This window comes from Octodon degus, unplaced genomic scaffold (genome assembly GCF_000260255.1).
Source record: "Octodon degus isolate 3935 unplaced genomic scaffold, OctDeg1.0 scaffold00039, whole genome shotgun sequence".
NCBI classification, from domain to species: Eukaryota; Metazoa; Chordata; class Mammalia; order Rodentia; family Octodontidae; genus Octodon; species Octodon degus.
The window spans coordinates 5343084-5365268 of record NW_004524615.1 but is presented as its reverse complement, the minus strand read 5'-3'; positions in this window follow the sequence as shown (position 1 = coordinate 5365268).

The window sequence follows — 22185 nt, the reverse complement described above, 5'->3', positions numbered from 1 at the left end:
AGAGAGAGAGAGAGAGAGAGAGAGAGAGAGAGAGAGAGAGACTGATCCAGAGCCTCCGATCTGCTTTCTTGTAATGAGCTTACCTGAAACTGCATTCTACTAGTGACGGGAACTGTTTCTTTATGACAAAGCACAGCAGCCGCTGGATTGAGAGTGGCTGCACCCCAGCAAGGCTGGGCATGCCTTGAGCGAATCAAGGCAGTTGACATCGCCCTAGCTAAGCTCAAGAAAACTGAGTGACAAGACCAGAGAAGACCCACGGCCAAGTAAGTCTCTCTGTGGCTGTGGTTTGAATGTGTTTTGCAGGGACACTAATCCCCATGGCAACCGTGGTGGGGAGGTGGGCTCAGGAGAGGCAACGGCCATAGGGAAAGGGGCAGGACTGACCCCCTTATCAGGGGAGTGGCTTTGCTATGAAAGGCGGAGCTGGCCTCTTCTTGGCTCCTCCCCCTGCCACCTTGGCGCGATCCACGCAGCCAGAAGCCCTCCCTGGACGCGGGCTCCTTGGTCTCAGATGTCCGAGCCTTCTGCACTGCAAGAAATAACTTTATGTTCTTTATGCCTTACCCATTGTCTGGCATTCTGCGACAGCACCAACAAACAGACTAGGACACTGTGAAGACAAAATCTATGAACAGATTTTATCCATCTCAGGCAAAAAGAAGTTTTGCTAGACAGATGAACTATTTTCATCACCAAGGCCAAGTTAGAGAAGTCATTATATTCACTGGTACAACCAGAGGCCCAGCAGGGCGTATTGGCCCCAGCCTGCATGCCGCAGCCCCAGAAAGCAAAGGTTAAACCCAAGCCCCGGGTCCCCCACTCTCTCGGCAAAGAGCTAGCTATTATTTTGCCTTCATCCCTTTGTCTTCCTCAGTTGAAAGTTAATGCATTGATCTCGGGCGTGGCTCTCCTGGGCGACGTGGCTGCCGTGGCCCTCTGCATCCACCAAGCTAAGGCCGTGATCTTCTCCACAGCAGGAAAGCCTCTGGCTGAAGATCAGGTGAAACGGGTGGTGGCTGCCAGGCACAGGGAGAAAGACACGGTGCTGGAGGCCAGCTGAAGGCTGCCTGCACACCCCACGCTGGAGCTCCTCGTGGGCCATCGGGTCCTCTGCCACCAAGGCCCCAGCAACCCCACTCCAGCCCTCCCTACACCCCCTTCCCGGGCCTGAGTAGCCATGTCCATCTCAAAATCCCTGGACTCCTGGCTCCCCATGAATCAGAGGCTCTGACTCCCTTGCTTCCCCCTAAGTTACGCCAACATTTGGAAGGCTGTTCTTTCTCATCATACAGTTGTTGTAAGGAATAAATGAAGTAATTCCTTTCAAACTTGAGTGCTACACACCACGTATTTGTAAGTGGATTCATAGTACACTGCTCACGTCTCCGTGTCCAGGGAGGGACTGATGGGCCGCCTCTTTCATGTGGGAAGGCACGGCCGTCCTAAAGGAAATCCCCTTCCACGTGTCTTCAGGACACTCAGGGGCCTTCCCGTTCTGTGAGTGGGCGGGGTCACAAGCCAGCCTCAGCCCAGGACAGGGTGCCAATGGCCACAGCTCAAACAACAGTGAACGCTTAGCCTTCCTCTTGTCTCCAGCACAGTGCAGGGGCGTGGGCTGCCTCCTCAGAGGAGCCGGGGGCCTGTGTGGCCCGTGGGAGGCAGCTCTACGGACAGCAGTGACGTTGGGTCCTGCTTGTTACTGCAGCATGGCCTCACCCAGCCTGGCCAGCAGCCGAGTTTACAGACTGATCCACGTGCCCCCCGAGTTCATGTGGCCCCCATCTCCTTGAGCCCTGTGGCCTTTCAAGTACAAGGCTTTTAAGGAGGTCAAAATGAGGCCTTCACATCGCCGTCCTAATCCCCTGGGCCTGGAGCTCTTATGAGAAGATTCCGAGGATTCACATACACAGAAGTCACTCGGTTAGGCAGAAGAGGCCTGAGGAGGAGCCAGCCCTCCTCCCAGCTTGGTTAGGGATGTGCTGTCCCAGCCAACATTTCTGTCACTGAGGTCACTCGGCCAGTAGCATTTTTATGGTAGAACAAAAAGCTAACTGTCTTGGATACTCTTCTCTCATTGCTGGCATAAAATACCCAACACCCAAAATGAGGGAAGGAAAGGTTTATTTAGCTCACAGTTTGTGGGGGTTTCAGCCCATAATTAGCTGGCTCCAAGGCAGGGTGGCACATGGAAGAGGGCAGCCGTTCATGATGGCAGAGAACAACGAAACCATAAGAGCAAAAAGGGAGGCGCGGCAGAGAGCAAGCCCCTTTCCCGGCCTTAGGCTGCCTCCAGGCTGCCTGCCCAGCGTGGGCGCGGCACTCACGCCCAGAATCCCAGCATCGGATCATGAATTAAGCACAAACTCTAGATGCTGCCCCGTGACTGCATGAGACTGGGGGAGGGTGCACCTAGGCACAAACCATGGCTCTGACATAGACTGTCAAACACGCTAGCTGTAGACAACAGCTAGAGATAAACTAAGTCCCAGGAAAGAAGATGTGGTGAAGGCCAACAGAACCATTTTCTGTGCACACAGGCCATAAATTAAGGGTCTGACAGCAGGGAGCAAGAGAGATGCTCTTAGCCCGCAGCCTCAGGCCACACACACACACACACACACACACGACTGTGAGCCTGGTCCCCCAATGCCTCACTCCCGTGGGAATGGCTTCAAAGAAGCGCAAGCAGCACAGCTACACACAAAGCTATTTTTATTTGGGAGAGGACAAAGACAGTGTGACTAATAGTTTCTAGGGTGTCCTGTCTCCTTAACGCTCTCCTTGTTTATTATTCAAGTTAATCCCCAACTGTACCACAGGTGGTGTGAGGAGCAGCAGAGGGCGGTGCCCTGCCCCATGCAGACATGGGCAGAAGAGAAGTGTGGAGCAGAGGATGGTCCCATCATGAGCTGGGAGGAACCCATGAACAAAGAAAGGTGTCCCAGAGTCCTAAATATGACCAGGGCTGTCTGTGCAGGGCCAGGCAGCCTCAAAAGTGACTGCCTAAGCATAAGACCCACAGCAGAGTCAGCGGAAGGAGTTTTCTGGGATGTCAGAGGAAACACGCTATGATGTCAGAGGGGTTCACCGTGATGTTAGAGGGGTTCATCACAATGTCAGATTGAGTTTCCTATGGTGTCAGAGGAAGTTTATAGCAGCATCAAAGGGAATTTATCATGACGTTGGGTTGAGTTTATTGTGATGACAAGCTGTGACATCAAAGGGGTTCAGTATGATGACAGAGAGAGGTGTCAAGAGGGTTTGTTTTGACATCAGAAGGGTACATTACAGCAGCAAATTAAGTTTGCTATGCTGTCAGTGAAGTTTACTGTGATGTCAGAGGGCATTTACCATGGTGTCAGAAGGTGTTTACCATGGCATCGGGTAGACAAGGCCAATGACAGGACAGATCCCTTCCTCAGGAAACCACACCCCTCTTCCTGCCCAGTGAGCACAACCTGGTCCAATGAGGAGGGTGTGGAGTTGGGGTTGCAGCCCTGGGATGGAGAAGGGGTGCATCATCCACAATGGGAAACAATGTAAAAACAAGGGAAGTCTGCCCCGCAAGCCGCAAGCTGGCAAAGCTCAGCCGCGTCAGGGAGACCACACCCACCCAGGAAGTCTTTTCTTCTATGGTTCTGAGCAACAGCCCCAACCTGTCAGTCAGTGACTGTGGAATCGGAATCCTCCCATCGGCCCCTGTGTCACACCAGCGTTCAGAAACACATTGTACATCCCTGGCTTTGCTTGGGTCCCACCTGATACACCTGGAACCATCTGAAAAATGTGGGTTTCTTTGACGAAACAGTGATTACAGTAAAAGACTCATCGCCAAGAATGACAAGGAGAGGGTTTCAAGTGAGGGGGTCCCGGGCATTTTGAAGAGGGTCAGTGGTAGTGCATCTTATACTGTAATTTTGAAAATTTAATCATTGACCACATTTTTGATTGCCCTCATTGATTAAACACAGCCATTTCTGTCAGAGAGAAACATGGTCATGTGCCCACATTCACCTGCATCACCAGAGCTGGCACTGGCCTGTCCACATTTACCACCCTCACCAGAGCTGGCACTGGGCTGCTTCTGGCTCTTCCTCTAAATCAAAATAACTATGCAAAGAAAATGTTCTGAATCTCTTCAGGAGATCAAGGCAGCCAACTGAAGACAGGAAGGAGGACCTCCAGAGCGGCTTCAGAAAGTGGGGAGACCATGGGAGCAGTGTGTTTGAAGTGAGGGGCAGGGGAGGACTGGTAGTATCTTGAAGGGATGGCAATGTGTCCTTTACTATTATAAATGTTTAGAGTCAAAGCACTCACTATTTTCGATCACGTCGCCTGCTGTGTGGCACTGGCCCTCACGCCTAAGCAGGCTGGCAGGTGCGATCGATCGGTGTGTGGTGCTTTCTGCATGTCCGTCTGTCCATCCGCGTGCTGCCTGCGTTACCTCCAGACTCACATGCATCAGGTGGGACACGTACTCTTTCACACACGCTGTCTGCCTCCCCCCCCCACCAGAGAAGCACTGACAACACGTAACTGCCCTCAGAAGACGTCTACTTTATGGTAATTGTTACCTAAATATTACACACCAGAGACTGATGCTAGCAAAGAGGCAGTGAATACTTATGAAATATTAGCCATATTTTACTTAAGCTCTTTGGACCTAATTCATAAAAATTAATCATGTTTTATGAAAATGATCTCTATCCCTTAATAGAATACTTCTGTGATTCATTAAATTCTTTAATCCCCTTACCTCTGATCAAGTACAATTAAATCCAGTCTTTCAGGAGGAAAAAAATAAAGCCCATTGCGCCGGGAACAGAGGAATTCCTGGGTTTACCAATGGGGTCCACATTTCTAAAACCTGTAAGGAAACATACAGAATGTGAAAGAAACAAACTTTTAGAAACTGTGAATTGCAGAAACTTCTCTCGAAGCCTGGAGATCTTGAAGACATTGGCAGCAGATTTCCAGACACCAGGGCCCTTCCCAGATATCCCTAGCGCCACTCTCTGCTGGTTTCTCAGGACCTCTGAGACAGTGTCTAGAAGTCACGTGAACATCTGGATACAGAGGTGAGTCTGAGTCTGCGGAGGCTGCCAGCCCTCCCCAGAGGGCACCGTTCAGATAGCAATACCATGTCACCATTCCCCACAGTGTGACACAGTGGCCATCCATGCCCTGACTCATGTCTGTCCCTGCAGTGGCACCATGGTGGCTATGAGGACATCAGGGCACCTGTCTGTCTGCTTGGTCCCTTTGGCCACTGGCCTGAATAGCTTTACCAGACGAAGAGATCTCAGCCAGGACTTACGCTTAAGGCCACAAATTTTACTAAACAACTATTTCCAGTGAGACCAATGAGTATCCAAGCAAGCCACAACATGTCACTGACATGCACATATGCACGCTGGCCCAAGGAACTAGGATGGATTATTGCTCAGTGTACGGCAGAGAAGGCTCAAGGCTCCCAGCCCAGCCCTGTGAGCAAAGCCCGCCCCAGAGGAGTATCCCTGGGCCCTTAGCCATCTACCAAGGTGGCTACACCCTGAGCCTGTCACATAGCACTGGAGCCTTCACTGGAGAAATGGCTGCCATGAAATGGCCCTCGAGTGCCCTTTGGGTGATTCTGCAAGGCCAGAGCAGAATCCCAGGCTACAGTGGAAGCAAAGGTAAGCTGGGCCGCGACAAGCTAGGATCAACAGCCCCAGACCAACCATCTTTAGCCCAGAACTTCCCTGCCTCAGCTTTAGAGGAAGGCACTCATCCCTCTGGTGAAAGGTGATTGCTCTGCTTCAGGCATGTGCCTGCCCCAGAAGGGGAGGGAGCTGAAACTGGAGGGCATCATCCCCTCCTGCTGAGGAGTTTCTCAGCTTCCGTAGCAGTGTGCAGGGCCACAAGTGCAGTGTCTTTCCAGGAGGACAGGCAGGCTACATGCTGACCAGAGGTTCTGTCTCAGATTCTTTTAGGAAACACACACGTCTGTGCGCCGGGCAGCAACACAGTACACAGAGGCCTCTTAGGAACAGCCGGGCCTGGAACCCATCCAATCGGCTGATGCTCTACCCCAAAGCCAGTACAAGCAAAGAAAGCTGCAGCATACCCTGGGAACAAGGGAACAGAGCAGATGCCCACCAAATGTGGAGGAACCACAGCCACATGGGTTTACGCACGGAGTCCAAGCTTGGGTTACTCTTTGGAAGTGAGTCAACGGAAGGCGCCATATTTACAGTGTACAGAACCACCAGAGTCATATCAGCTGAAGGAGGAAAAGTTCTTCAAAAAACTTCACGTTTATTTACAGTGGATGGAAAGAAAATGTTCTCTTAGCGAGCAGAAAAAGTAGAAGGGAATATCTGATAAACAGCATTTGCAAGCAGTAGAAACAAAACCACAGAACCTCAGCTAAGATGGTATTCAATACAAGGCCTGGAGATTGAAAAGTCAAAAATAAATCCCCAGTACTGGCAAAGAATAGGTGCCCTGCAAAAACTTCCAAAGAACTGAAAAATAAATGAATCCAAACCTTCTAAGTGAGTTATTCAAGACTGACAAATACTAAGTAAACACCCAACACTACTGCTGAGAAACAGATACGAACAACTGCAGTTACTAGCAGTGAACAATTGAAAACCAACATTTCAAAGTACAATGCCATTTATAATGATCCAATTTCTTAAAAAATTAGGCATGCATTTAACATAGGCCCCAGCAATCCCACTTGTGATGGGTTAACAGGCACTGTGATACCCAGCTGAAGTGACTCCACGTGGTGCTGGGTGTGGAAGCCTCCCAACCCACCCCAAGGATCCTCGCCAACATCATTACAGGAGAGCTGCAGGGGAAGCTGGTACACTGTGGATTATCCTGGGGAAGCTTGTGACACTAGTTCTCCTGATACAAACTCAGCTGTTCTCATTGCCGGAAAAGTTTGGGTCCTCACAGTCACTCAGAATGGCTGTATTCTCTTCGGCAGAGCTCCGGTCCTTACCTTGAGTGTTGCCTCCTAGCTCCAGTGCACATCCTGCAGCCTGCTGTCACCGATTCTCCATCCACTGACCCAGACTTTCTAGCTTCCACCACTGGTCTTCAGGCCTTCCCAGTGCAGATGCTTGGTACAAACTTGTATGAGACAGCTGTGGGCGGTAGCTCGTCAGCTGGACCCACACAGGGCATTGCTGTGGGATCCAGGCCCTCGGGTAGATTCTTTGGGTCTCTATTGTATGGACAGATCTCTCGCACTCTCTGCAGTTCACATGTTGGGTGAATATTATAAAATAATCCTATAAATTATATGTCCTGTATTAAACCTATTCCCTTATGATCCCTGACTACATCACTCCTGGATATTTACCCTAGAAACACAGAGGCAAATATTTACAGCTCGGTTCCTAATCACCAGCAACTGGAAGCCACCCAGGTGTTTCCAACAGGTGTCTAAATGCAATGGCTGTGATTGGACAATAGAAAAGAAGACATTGTAGATACCACCGTGTGGATGGTGCTGAATAAAGGAGCTAGTCTCCAAAGGCTTCACCTTCTATCAGTCACTGGGTGCTTTTCTCAGAAAGACAGACACTCTGCAGTAGCACCACATGGAAGATGGACAGATGTCAGAGGGGAAGCTGGGTGTTAGAGATTTCGGTGGGTGTTAGTGTCTTGTGGCCTGGTGCTGGTGACAGGGACATACTTGTATACAGGGTCAAAATTCATAGACCAAAAAAAGAAAAAAATGTCTATTTCTTACTTTTTTTTTTTGAACCAGAGATTGAACTCAGGCCCTTGTGCTTGCTTATTCTACTGAGTCATCTCCCCGGCCCGTACATATTTATTTTTAAAAGTTAGCCTCGTATGCATATTTAGAGGATCCATGGCCCACACTGAGAGAAGCTTGCAATACAAAGCCCACCTGTGACTCGAGGATTTTAAAGGTGTTTTTCGTCCTTTCTCCCACTACCTCCTCCCAGCCCACAGGAGTCCTGACATGAGATCAGTGACTGCAGCGTTGTTCGGGAGAGATTAATGCATTTGCTTTAATAATATCTTAAATAATTGATTTGTTTGATATAGCTCTGTGCGTGGGCTCCCCAGAAAGGAGTAACCCTTCAACCTACTAGCAGTCATTTGTGTACTTACTGGGACGGATTGAAACGACTATTCTGGCTAGCTAGCAAAATAATGAGGAGTTTTCTTAAAGAAATGTTGGAAGCAACAGCAGGAAGTGACATGAAAAGCAGACTTAGGGGCTCTCGGTGATGGCAAGTCTAGGGGTGGAACAGCCAGGGCAAAAAGGAGGCGCAGGCCTTGCGGTGGGTGCGAGCCCAGAGGGAGTCCTCGGCGCCCCGGGGCCGCGCGGGGTTGGGACTGGCCATCTCTGGGCAGGGCTGACACCGGCAGCGGCGCCAGTCACTGGCTAACACCTGATTAAACCCGAAATTGCAGCCCAGCCACGCGCGCTGGCTGGAGTCCGTGACTTCGCCTGCGGTGGAACAATCAGCGATTGGCAGGGATGCCCGGCCGGTGGGACGGCACTGGACCCCTCTTCTACAGGTGGGAGGAGCGAACACAGCCGCGCGAGCGCAGCGCTGCCCTGTTCACCTCGCTCAGCTGTCCGCAGACAGGAACCGACAGCGGAGCGAGGGCCGACCTGCCCCGGAGTGCTCGCCGCACGCGACCGCCGTCCGTGCAGGGAGGGCGCAGACCCCGCCGGAGCAGCGCTCTTCGCTGTTGCTCTTTTTATAGTGTTTCTCCGCTTGAAAAATATTCTTGATGTAAACATTAAATATAAAAATTTAACAGACTGAAAACCTTCCTTAGTCCTTACCTGACTCCCGCCTTCCAGATGGAGTATTGTCTCCAAAGCTGTCTAATAACTATAATGTGTAAGCATGTGTCCCCTCAAGGCCCTAGAATCTTCTCTGCCCTAAAGCTCACTTTATTTATTGTTTTTTAATGTGTAAATTTTTTTCTTGTTTTTATTTTATAGAAAAAAGTAAAACAAAATTTCATAACAAAATAATAGAATAGCAATAATTAATACATTGTAGGCTATTATCTTTATTTATTTATTTGCCATAATTTTATTGATAAACAAATAGCAATGAGACAGTTTCAAATCAAATCGGTAGGACTAAAGCTCACTTTAAAGTGCATCTTAACCCTCCCGTGTGGTGCTCGGAGTCTACATCTCACGTAAATGACCGTGTATTATACCAACATATTGTACCGTAATGACACGGTAATAAACACTGGTTTTGATGCTATCATTTGACCGTTTTGAACCACGGGCACCGCTCGTAGTCTCGTACACGCGCCATTGCTCAGGAGTGTCTCGGGCTCCGCTCTACAAGTGGAATGGCCACAGCCAGAATAGCTCAGAAGTAGGGACATTTGACATTATCCGTGTTATGGTTTGTGTTAAGTTGTCCTCCCAAAGCCTCACCTAAGTGATGCGGCAGACTGGGCTCAAGGGGAGTGGTGGCTGGAGGGGCGCGGTCAGAGGACAGGGGCGGGGCTCGAGGGGGTGGGGCTCGAGGGGCGGGGGGGCCGAGGAGGCGGGGCCAGAAAGGAGGGCGCCCTTAAACCGCCCAGCGCCCTTGCCTGGCCCGCGTCCTCGCTCCGGGCGTGTAGCCGTCCTCCTGGACAGACACGGCAGCAGCCCAGCCTGTCCTCCACACCCTGTAGTGGGGGGCGGCAGCGCCTATGATTGAGGCCGCCTGGGGCACCCAGGAGATGTTTGGGGAAGTCGGTACTCTCAAAATAGTCTGCCTTGGAGCCAGCTGAGCATGGAGTGAAACCTCCAGTAACTGTGAGCTAAATAATAAACCTTTCCTGCCTTCATTTTGAGTGTCCGGTATTCCTCCCAGCAAGGAGAGAAGAGTACGGGAGACAGACAAATAGACAAGTCTTGAGCTAATTTGCATATCTATTGAGTATATGGTGCTTCTGTTTCCCCAAAGCACCAACAGAAAATAATCAAATATATAGGAGTATATACAGAGAAATGTATCTGACTCATAGCACAATACTTGTTCAAAAGGTGATCACAAACCATGATGACTGATTTTTTTTTCTTTTTTTTTTTTTTTTTTTGTACCAGGGATTGAACTCAGGACTTTGCACTTGCCAGGCAAGCACTTAATCCACTGAGTTATCTCCCCAGCCCGCTTAGATTTTTTTTTTAATTATTATAGTAAAATGCACTTTGCAGTTACCCCATCACTGTGTTCACTTATCTTCTTATTCCTGTCACTTTCTAAAGCAGTTCTGAAAGTTCTTTGTGAGTGTCTTTTCTCACAAAGTGAGAAAAGTGGCCTCCATATCCTAAACTGATTCAAAATATTTACAGCAATTTACAGCAATTTCTGTCAGAAACAGGACAGGGCCAGCCAAATAGCTTAGCCGACTACAGTGCCTGCTCAGGCAGGCGCAACAACTGGGGTTCAAGTCCAGACATGCCCACTCCGGCCTCACCCTGGGGGCGCAGTGAGACGGCAGTTGAGCCTGGGCGTGGTGGTGCAGGCCTGTAATTCCAGCACTTGGGAGGCTGAAAACAGGAGGATCGCTATGAGTTCAATCTGTGTAGTGAGACCCTGTACTAAATACATTAAAAAAAAAGGGGGGGGCATTGTGTCCTCATGCACCTTATTCATCAGACCTGGCACCATGCGACTCTGGCTCTTCTTTAAATTGAAAATGACCACGAAAGGGAAGTATTTGGAATCAGTTCAGAATAACAAGGTAGCAGCAATAGCACAACTGAAGACCTCGAGGAAAGAAGACTTCAGAGCTGCTTCAGAAAGCCGTAAGCATGGTGGGAGGAGTGTATTTAAATCAAGGGAGAATTCTGAGGGGACTGATGGCACTGTGTCTTCTACTGTTATAAATTTTTAAAATGTAAGTGTTTACCCTGGGCTGGGGAAGCAGCTGGGCGGTTTGCATGCTGCCCGGCAAGCACAAGGACCCACCTTCAGTGGACTGCACACCATGCTGGCCACCGAAACTAGGCGTGGTGGTGCACGCCTGCAATCCCAGCACTGGGGAGGCTGAGCCAGGAGGATCACTGTGAGCTTGAGCTGCATAGCTAGACCCTATACCAAATAACTAGATAAAAGATGTTTAATTTTTTTTAAAATATTCACCACATTTTTATCACACTCTGTGCTGAATTAAATTCCATGATGCTTCTTACATTTTACATGGCATCTTTGTACTTGTCATCCTGTGCACCTGCCCGGGCCCTTGCTCATTTTCCATTGCAGTGTGTCACCCCGCCTTGAGACAAAGCCTTGGAGTCATAAACAGTTGCTGGTCCCCTCCTGCTTAAGTGTTGCTTTCCTTTGTCGCCAGTGCTGGCATGTTTGTCATCCCGTCTTTGCATGAGTCTGACTGGTCCTGTCATGACTCCACAGGCTGATGTCCTGAGGAGAACGTCTCTTCAAGGAGTTTCTTCTCAGAGCACCATTGGTGCCCATGTCCATGACTGGTGCCATTTGGTGCCATGTTGGAGCTCACCTGGAAGCTCCTGGATGTCCCAGTGTGGTACCACTGTCGAAGCCAGGTGGCTTAGGTTGTGTCCTCTGGTGCAGAGCACCTGTTCCAATGGCACGCATATCACAAGCCTTCCAGCCCTGTGGGGAGGCCCAGACTGCACCCAAGCTCAGCAAAAGCCTCTGGAGCCAAGGACAACAAATGTTTCCACTGCTGAGAGCCCTTGGACTGCCATGTCCCAGGCCGAATAAACCAAACTCTGTTCCTCCCTGATTCTCAGCAGGTCTCCTGCACCACAGACTCTGCTGACCCGGATGACTGCTCACCTTCAGACAACTCCGTGGCCTCGGGAGCAGCACAGCACAGCAAGCGCGGAGACGCGAGTCGTGTCGGCATGTGCACGCCCTACTGTGTGGCATCCATCAGCCCTGCTCTTCTCCGCAGTGATATGTTTCTCTGCTTTTTATTTTTGTTTTTGTTTTCTCCATCGTTGGCACTGAACACAAGGCCTTAAAACAGAACTACATCCCCGGTCCTTAGTTTATTTGTTCTGAATCAAGGTCTCACAGAGTCATTGACATGCCCAGGTGAGGCTCGAGGTTGCATCTCCCTGCCTCAGCCTCCCCAGTGGTGGACCTGTGAGCATCAGCACCCTCAGGCCAGTGAGCTTCTAATTGCAGGATCCTTGAAGAGGTCATCGTTCTTCATACTGCGGCTGAACAGGGAGGTGGAGCTTCTGCAAACAGGGATAGATGAGAAGGGTGACAGCGAAGAATGAAGGTGTGTTAGGTACACACCCCCCAAGCCACCTGTCAGGGCCTCCTGACCACTGTCCCACTTCCTGAAGGCATCCTGAGGCTCCCATCTTCCCACGTAGCTGGAGACTTGTACCTTGGAGCCCTACAGGGAAAGAACTCAGAGAACCCAGATTAAAAGCAGAATTTGCTTTTACCTTCTGAGCTGACACTGCCGGGGCATCTCTCCCAACTGGCAGGAGCAACTGGGTAACCAGGGGTACGGGAGCAGAATCCCCAGGGCAGACAGTGGGTCCTGCGTGGGTGGACATCATCCACGCTGTCCCAGCTCCCCTCGACCCTCTAGAGGAGTCACAGTGGGATTCAGGGAAGATATTTTCAGGTGAGCATTCACCACATGAGAATACTCTATAATTGTATTGCTAAAGTCCCAGACTTGCGAGAGGAAAGGCTTATTTTTCTTAGAAAAGATTAACAGCAAGATGTTAGCCAGTGGTGGCCAAAGAGAACATTCTACGGGATTACACAAGCGCTTGTCAGCACAGAGGCGGCCAGGGGACTTCCCCCTGTTTATTTGGAAAGGGCTCTGTGAGCCAAGACATTAAAGTTGTTTGAGGTGATATTAGAAAGTCATTTATCTAAAGGAGGGAAACCAATGCAAATGAGTAATGCTATTATTCTGACCCTTAGGATGAAAAATTAGCAATCAACAAAGCAGGAATATGAATAAAAGAACAGACTGTATACCTAATTAGTTTGAACACATGCAATTTGTAGCTTAAAACTAAAGCTATTAGTGAATTTAATGGTGGCTCTACCTACTGATAGATTATTATGGATACCAAGCATGTTGCAGTAGTTCTGATAATTTCAGTTTAGAAACTTGTATTAATGGGATTAACTTTACCTTGTGGGATTTGCTTGTTCGTTTGTTTGTTTCTGGTTAGAGTTTCACTGCAGCTCAGGCTGGCTTTGAACTCATGGCAAGCCTCCTGCGGCAGTCTTCCTATTACAGGGTGTGCCACCACACCCAGCGAGTTTATGTTTTCAGAATCTCTACTTAGAACCTACGTATTAATCCTGTCCACCTTTAAATGGTTTACTCTGAAATTAAAGCCAGTGTATATCAATACCTTCACGCAACATGATTTTCCCTAAGTAGACAGGACAGCAGGTCGAACCACACATGCCACGGAGCCCGCTGGCTTCCAGGTGTTCAGCAAATGGGGGACAAGGACTCTGAGACTTGGGAAAAGGCATCTTCTGTGGCCGTTACCCTTCTGGTCGCATGAGGGATGCTGTGTTTGAGGAACCTTCTGTGCTTTACCTGCCCGTCTAGATTGTAGCCCATTACGGTCAAGGAGGGTTTTGGTGAGTACTCAGATTTTCAGAAGAAACTCATCACAGTAAAAGACACATTGTGAGGAGCCCCCTCAAACACTCCCCCGGAATTCAAACCCGCTCGCCCCGCAGTTCCTGCCGCTTTCGGTTCTTGAGTCCTCCTTCCTGGGTGTCTCTAGGTGCCCCTTAGCTTAGTTCTTTAAGTGGCTGCTTCAACAAAGCAGTCAGGCTCAGGTTGCTGTAGTTCGATCCCCACAACTCAAGCCAGCCAAACCTGCCCTGAAGGCATTTGGAGCAAAAAAAAAAAAGAAAAAGAAATGCGGTGAGTGTTGCTGCCCGTCGCCCTGGGAAGGAAGGGCAGTCCCTGAAGCCGTGGCCCCGGCAAGACCAGGACACCTGTGTTTGAATCGAAGGGCAGCACCGTGGGAAGGGCTAAGGGGGCGGCCTCGGGCTGCAGCACATCTTCTGAGACCACCCGTTCCCTAGAGTTGCCCACACATCCTAAGGAAAGGGCTGGCTACCAGCAGAGCCGCACACTTTTTGTTAATTAATGAAATATTAACAGATATTAAGAAAACAGGCAAATTTCACTTAAAATATATTTCTTGTCTATTTCTATATATGCCATAAATACTATCCAATAAATACCAATAGATAGGAAATAGACTTGCCTCTAAATAATTTATGAGTATAATTATTGAAGGACCTATAATTAATATTCAGGCAAAGATGATAGTTACAAACATATTAGTTCTTCTTGCTGTAAGAAATTAATTCTCATGCTCAGAACTGTTCTACCTTTGGACCTGTCAAAGATCTTAGAAAGGTATGTTGAAGGCACGAAAAATATTGTGCAGCGGCCCTCAGCTCTCTCTTCCGAGAACCGGCCGTCCGAAGTCCTGACCACTTAAGCCACATCCCATCTCCTGGCATCAGATCCTTCCCAGAAAAAAAAGCAGCAGCAGCGTTTCTCACGCCGCGAGCCGCGAGGCCCTCGGGGTCTGTGCTCCCGCGCCTTCCCACCCAGCCGATCCGCTCCGGACGGCTCGCGGCGGCCACCTGACGCCGGCCCTCTCTCCACCAACGCTTGCGCTGCGCCTGGACCCCAGCGACCCAAGGCCTCGGCCTGCGTCCCGCGCCCACGCCTTCCGCGGCCCTCCCGCCCTCGCCGCCCACCGGGCCACGCGTCTCTCGCCGCGCCCCCTCCGCACGGCCACAGGGCGAAGGCCGTGGGCTGCGGCTCTAGGCGCACCCCAAGAAGATGGTCCTGCCCTCGCCTTCCGGCCCCCAGACCCGGTCCCCCGCAGGACAACTCCTTTCCCCTCTCAGTTTCGCCAGTCTGCTTTCTCTCTGGAATTAACCTGTGCATTTCAGTGTGTCTTTTAAAAGATTGATTGATTGATTGATTGATTGATTGATTGCTTCTTTTTGAGACAAGATCTTGCTGTGTAGTTCAGGCGGGCTTTGAACTCACAGTGTAGCTCAGGCTGGCCTCACGCTAGCATCGGTCCTCCTGCCTCTGCCTCCCAGTGCTGGGCCTACAGATGTGCCACACAACGTTCATATGTATATACATAACAAATGCTTCATATGATTATGTTATAGACACTGTACATACTGTTATGGGACTTGCTTTCCTATAGACTGTGACAACTGTCCCTGCAGTACCTTGGGACATAACAGGGTGGTGATTTCTTTTTATTATCTGTATTTTTCTTTATTGTAAAGTGGAAAACAACAATAAAAACAGTGATAGAGTTTCAAAATAAGATAATAAATTCACAATGATTCTATTTACTCTGTTGTATATTGATATCTTCAAAGTAGTTACTCAGATTATAAAATATAGGTATACAAAATTGATCAAATAATATAAGAACAAACCATTCCTTTTAAAAGGAACTTAATAAAAAAAAGGGGGATACAGATGAAAGTCCATTTTGTATCTGTGTATTCAAAGTGGCTAGGATAGATATATAGTTACATTCTCTTAATGAATAGAGGGATTTGTTCTAATGGTGTTTGTAAATAGGATATCATGTCTGCGTCTTGTGCAGCAATTAACCACTAGGAAGAATGTATGCGATGTGTTAATTATTGAAACTGTCCTACCAATTTGGTTTGAAACTCTCTCATTGCTATTTGTTTCTCAATAAAATTATGAAAAAAAAGATCAAATATTGTTGCAGAAAAAAAAGAGAGAGACCAGGAATTGGCAGCAGCCAAAGAAATAAATATTTGTTCCAAAGAGAACTTAGAAATAAATAAATAAATAAATAAATAAATAAATAAAAGGAACTAATAGAGATTAGTAGTATAATGATCTTAGCTATCCTGTGTATGTATATGTGTATATATATTTTTTTCTTTTCCCTTTTCTCCTTTCCCCCATCCAGTTGTTCTTTCTTTTTAAGCAGTTTCTTTCCCCTTCATAATATCTATTGTACCTTTTGGATCTGATTTCTTCTTTCTGTTTCTTACACTAAGGAGACAATACAACATTTACACATACAAATCTGACTTTTGTCAATTATGAGTATGGTCTCTAGTTGCACCCATTTACTGATAAAATCTTTGAGTTTATCCTTCTTTATACCTGAGTAATACTCCATTTTTAAATTTTTTTAAATTTATTTAGTACACAGTCTACAGGGTCTCACTACATAAATTGGACTCATAGTGATCCTCCTGTTTTCAGCCTCCCAAGCACTGGGATTACAGGTGCACACCACCATACCCAGTCCCAGTTGCAGTCTCAGCACACCCGGGGGCAGGACTGGCACAGCAGGCTGGGAATCAAACCCTGGTCCCTGAGTCTGTCTAAGCAGGTGCTTATCCACTGAGCTATCTGGCCAGCCCTTTAATTGTTTCTTTCTTCTGTCTCTCTCTCTCTCTCTCTCTCTCTCTCTCTCTCTCTCTCTCTCTCTCTCTTTTTTTTGTGGGCAGCTCAGCCCACCCTGGAGGCAGGGCTGGCGTGGAATATGGTGCTGGGGATGCAACCACAGTCCCTGTGTGCTTGCCTGAACTTGCCCAAGCAGGCACTTTAGGCCACTGGGCTGTCTCACCGGCCCTCTATTTTATAAAGATACCACCTCTGTTTTATCCCTCCCTCAGCTGATGGGTACACCTGTGTTTTTCATTTCTCTACAATAATCATACAGTAACTTCATTCTGATGCACACAGAAAATGTCACCTGAATGTCACAAACAGCAGCCAACAAAAAGTCTTCAATAGGAGGAGGGATCGTGTCCTCCATTCTCTGTCCAATAAAGAAAAAAGCAACCCAGTGATTATCAAATGGAGAAATACAATGCACAAAACTGCACCACCTTCAAAACGTTAAAATTTGAGAATCAAAGCTCAGAATGCCTTATTACCACAGAAGCGGTCCTGTGTTGTGCTCTTGCCCCCAGCGCACCCCGTGCAGCCGCAAGTGCGCCCGCGCCCGTGTGCCGGCCAGGTGGCGCTGGCCGCAGTCCGCCACGGTGACCTGTGCGCACCTGTGCACTTTTCCTCGGCAAGTAAGGAGAGCTATTTTTTGAGACACTGCCCTTTAACAACAAAGCTATTTACTAATTGTTGCACACAGGAGTCCTTACTACATGATAGATTTACTTAATTGCTCCATTTTAATATTTTAAAATGATCGCTTCGTTGCTCTGAAATTTTCAAAGCATTTTCATCAACTGATACCTCAGGCTGCCTGCCCGATAACTGCGTGCGAGGCGAGGTGCCCACCTTTCCTCCAAACAAAACGGCTGTTGTGATTTCCTTCCCTCACTCTGCAAACTACTAGGCCAACCAAGGAAATCTGGTTCCTCGACTTATGTCTTGAACCAAGCCAAACCACTTTTTGCAAGTGAGATTCAGTCTTGGCCTCAAAATAAATTTCAACATTAGAGCTAAGCTAAAAGTGCGTTACTTGGCGAGAGCCGGGTGCACCGTGAGTTCTAGCTCGCGGCCAGAATCCTGCAGCGCGCTGAGTGCGGAAGTCTATCTCTCCCACAGCTACTCTTGGTAACCATGAACCAGGAAAGAGATCTGTTCGAGCACATTCCTCGTGACAAGTGCAAATAAATTTGCTCAGCTGCCCTTAGTCTGCGCCTATCCAAGTAACACCACCATCGCATAAATCAAAGAAGCCAAGCTGCTAGCAAACCTCTGCGCTTGGGAGCGTGAAGCATTCCAACACTACTGATTGTAATATCTGATCAAATGCTGGAAGGGGTGGGGGTAGGGAATATACCGAACAAGGACCATCTGTTACTTATTTAAGCCATCCTTAGACAAGAATATATTACTTTTCAGGGGGAAAAATATTGTTCTTTCCAGAGGAATAGGAATGTGATATAAACAATGAGATGAGATAAAGCTGTTTATATCAAAGAGTGAATCACATTATAACACTGAAAAATATACACATTTCCTGTTATTGCTGCTATAAGTAAAACAGTATTTGAAAGACAAATTACCATGTTACTATTCCTGAGAATCCGAGGCTTTTCTATAAGTAATGACATCTCAGCAGACAGGAGACTAGCCACCACAGACCAGCGCCATCTACATAATTCAGGGGGAGAAAAACGATCATCTCTCCTTCAAGGAAAAGAACACTTTTTCTCCTAAAACTTGATGAATCTAGGAAAACCTTCATTTAAGACAAAGGTCACAAAGCAGGCAAAACAATACAAGTGGTGCACGCAGGTGTGATCCAAATGTATCTGTAACTTTTCTTAAAGCTTTTCTGCATTACAAGACTTACCACCGTAAGGCCCCTTGAACACTCCCTCTGCCCTCTGACACATGTCTCAGCCTCCTTGCCACTTGCTGAAGCAGTTGTGGAAGTCGTCTTTGGTGTCATTCAGAGGCATGAGCGAAAACGCAGTGAACTGTCTCAGTTATTCTTCTCTCCTTGCTGAGACAAATACCCAACACCCAAAATGAAGGAAGGAAAGGTTTATTTAGCTCAGTTACTGGTGGTTTCAGCCCATACTTGGCTGGCTCCAAGGCAGAGTGGCACATGGCAGAGGGCAGCCTTCCATGGTGGGGGCAAAGAGCAGGAGAGCAAATGAAGGCGTAGCAGGAGCAACGGCTACAGAGCTCTCATATCGCATTCAGGCTCTCTGCCCCAGGCTGGGGGACGTACACACCCCCATAATCCCAGCAGTACAAAGACCCATAATCCCAGCCTTGGATCATCCATAATCCCAGTGAATCATGAGTTAATCATAAACTCTTGAAGTCCCCACCCCATGACTGCATGAGGCTTTGGGGGGACAACTAGACACAAACCATAGCATGAATGCTGCTTCTGGGCGCAAGACCAAGACAAGCTGGTAAGAATGCAACGCTGTTCTCACCTGCCTCACTCACTAGACTTGTCCCTGTGTGCCTTGTGCTCTTCCACAAAGTCAAAATAACCAGAAAAGGCCATGTTTTGGATGGATTAGGGCATGGCGGCACCCGTAGACATGTAGCTGCAGACAAGAAAGAGCACCTCCAGAACTGCGTCAGAAAGTGGCGAGAGAGATGGGACTGGGGCAGGGAGATGGGTGGCAGCGCCTGGCACTGCAGTGATGTTTCCCATGTAAGCACACTGCTTAGGTCACCAGCCTTGGACGGGACAGCGGCTTTGTACAACCCTAAGGAGGAGCGTCGGTCACGTGGTCTAGAGCGAAAGGCCAGCATCTGTCCAGCTTCCTGCCAAGACTGTTCTACTCCCAGGACATATTCAGCAGTGTCTGGAGACATTCTGGGTACCACAGTGGTGTGACCGCTGTGTGTGCATCACATGTGTGGGTGCATAGGGTGCCTGGCACCTTGAGAACAAGGTGCAAGGGAACCACAGGCAGCCACCTTGCAGTGACAAGACAGCCCCTCGCAGAGCCCCACCGAGTCCAGAAGGCCAGGGCAACCATGTGGGAGATTTGTGCTCTGTTTTCAGCTCTTAGAAACCCTAAGTAGGGCCGGCAAGATAGCTCAGCGGTCTAAAGCACCTGCTTAGGCAAGCATAGGGATTTTGGTTTGATTCCCAATACCACATGCCATGTGAGCCCCATCACCCAGGGCAGGCTGAGCCAGCCACAAACTAAAAAATAAAAAATAAAAAAATAAAAAACCTAAGGAAAAGCTGGTGCAGCCACACTCAATTGTGCATCCAGTCATCTTGGAGGCCAGCACGTTCCAGCACAGCCGGGTAACCGCATGACGAAGCCCTGTGGACAAAGCTGCAAAAAGTAGGAAAGGGGATGGAGATGTAGCTCTGTGCCAGGGCGCCAGGCTCAGGGTGCAGTCCCTGCTACAGAAGGCAAGAGGAGGTATAGCTCAGTGGAAGAGCATTTGACTGCAGAGGGCAAGAAATGCTTAGGAGTTCGCCTGGTAGCTCATCCACTGCCCTTTCACACCACTCGGAGACACACCGCAAGCAGCACTTGCCCAGCTGGGACCAGAGGGCGCTGCGGTGAGGGTCCCAGGAGCCCTTTCTAACCTTTCCGCTTCTCCTGTCTCCCCAACACCTGGCACCCCCGGGATCCTAGGGCTGCCTGCACTCACCCATCCACACTGATGACAGAGATGTCCTTCCTCAGCTGTTCAGCAAATGGGAAGGCCCAGGCTCCCACCCCAGACCCCAATCTAAGGGGACAGCGTGTGCTGGGGGACCCTGGATGGGAGGCCCTCAGGGACCCACAGGGAGGTCTCTGGCCAGCAAACCTCTTCCCTCACACTCAGCCCCCAAGTCCTGCCACCTCCCCTATTTCAGGTGCCAACAGAAGACAGGCACAGGCATAAGGAGCTCCCAACACCTGACACGCGCCTCCTCTGCGGTCATTACACAGGGTGCAGGACAGAGAAGTAAGGAGCAAGGACAGGAAATGCCGAGCTGGAGTTAGACTTCAGGAAGCACAGGATAGACTTTCCCCAGGACAGGACAAAGTCACATGGGGCAGGGTCCTGCCGGTTAGCTCAGTTGTTTAAGCACCTGCTTATGCAAAGGCAGTCAGGTGTAGGATACTGCGGTTCGATGTCCAGCTCTGCATGCCTTACCAGACCCATTAAGGCAGCCTGAGCCAGCCAAAAAAAAGAGTTGCATGGGGCATTTCAGAGCCAAAGGCAGACAGAAGACAGCATATCCCACTGAGCTCACTGAGAAAATTGAGATATTAAAAATGTAATGGCTCAAGAAGGGGCAGGGGAAGGATGCCGCCATTGGCCTTCCCTGAAAGACGGCACCAAGACAGCCTGCAGACAGGCTCACTGCTGACTGCGACAGCTTCTGACTTGTACCGTGGCCCATGAGACACAGGCTCCAGACTGGCTCAGAGGGCTGCGCGCGACATGCGCCCTGGCTGCCAGGCCCCAGACTGCAGAGCACGTGACCCTGTCCAGGGGACGCAGCCCAGGGAGCCTCCTCTCACTCCACGTCTCCAAGACCACCCAGGGGTCAGGGCAGGGGGCAGCTGAAGCTCAGGGGCTCGGACGAAGGTGTGAGGCTGAAAAGCCAGCAGGGTCTGAGTTTGTCTCCTTAGATGCTCTCACAGGGTGTGAGGCGCCTTACATCTTAGTGTTTGTCTTAGAGGACACTGCCTAGAGGAATGGCAACAGGAGGCCACCTTGGCCGGCCTTCAGCCTCATCCTCCTATGCTCCTTGCAGTGTCTCTGGCTGCTCCAGCAAGGGCTTCACCACCACGAGGGGCTGCAGAATTCTACTCAGCCCAGAGCACAGCCCTCCCTGTCTGTGAAGAACTGGGACCAGAGGGGCCAGCACAGCCCAAGGAAAGTGAGTTGATACCACTGTGGAGGGGAGGTGCGTGCCGACACACAGGGCCTGCAAGGCTGCCACCCCCTGCTATGGCCTCTGGCTCGGTCCACAGAGACTGTGTCTCCTCCCATCTGCTTGCGGCTCTTCCTCTTTCCCACCTCCATCCAGCTCTGTGTCTCTCTTCTTCCTCGTCCTCGCTCGGAGACAGTGCAGGTAGGAGAGAAGCCACCGTCTGGAGTCACCCATGCCAGAGCTGGAGTCATCTCCCTCACCATGAACTAAGGGTTCTTTTGTCCTAGAGTTCCTTGACAGAGACCTTCTCTCCAGTCTGGTGGTGCTAAGAGGTGATGGCTATGGGCAGTGACGAGGACAGAGGACAGAGTACCCATGGTGGGACAAATATGCTTAGAACAAAAGGTGCCTGACCCACCCCCAACACACACACATACACACACACTGCAGGACACAGCTAGTCCACTGCCAGCTACAAACCAGGAGAAGGGCTCACCAGGACGCAGCTGTGCTGCGACCCTGGTCTGGGGCCCTCCTTTTCTTCCAATTTTTGGTCTGCAAACTTAGGTTGTTAATCCTCAAGAAGAGACGCTTATTGTTATTAACCTACAACCTAGGCTGTTGAGCTTAACCTCACTATCTGTCTGAATATCAAATATCTTAGGTATAATATGGAACAGGTATTTTTCATCAAGAATTGATATGTAAAACTTTAAGTCCCTACAGGATATGAAGAAAAAAAATTTAGAAATTAAAATATATTTAAAAATAAGAATAAACAATTATATAAATTTACACATAAGTTAAGAAATCTAACATTG